Source organism: Atta colombica, unplaced genomic scaffold (assembly GCF_001594045.1).
Source record: "Atta colombica isolate Treedump-2 unplaced genomic scaffold, Acol1.0 scaffold9, whole genome shotgun sequence".
Classification (NCBI taxonomy): domain Eukaryota; kingdom Metazoa; phylum Arthropoda; class Insecta; order Hymenoptera; family Formicidae; genus Atta; species Atta colombica.
Genome location: NW_017259583.1, coordinates 1820066 through 1820308, shown reverse-complemented (window position 1 = coordinate 1820308; position 243 = coordinate 1820066). Strand labels below are relative to the sequence as shown.

Genomic DNA, 243 nt, shown 5'->3' with positions numbered 1-243 from the left:
TTTCTCAGATAATTAAAGATAATTATTATTTAAAATAATTGAGTTAAATTTCTTTAATTTTCTTTAATTTTATTTAATTCATCATTTCTTCTATCACAAAATATAGAAATAATATTTATAATTATAGTTACGATCGGGCGAAATTGAAATGCTCGGCGGATTATTGCCACTTCATTACTCCTAAAAAATTCCTCATGGAATTAGGTATAGAGCATATAAATTACTGGTTTAATATGACAATAT

At 23.0% G+C, this 243-nt stretch overlaps 1 protein-coding gene across 1 annotated transcript in view; it reads left to right on the top strand.

Annotated features, from left to right (window-relative positions):
* The window catches only part of LOC108693419 (ATP-binding cassette sub-family G member 1-like), a 36919-nt gene that overhangs the window by 9793 nt on the left and 26883 nt on the right, over positions 1 to 243 (top strand). The gene's annotated exons all lie outside the window — the stretch shown is intronic.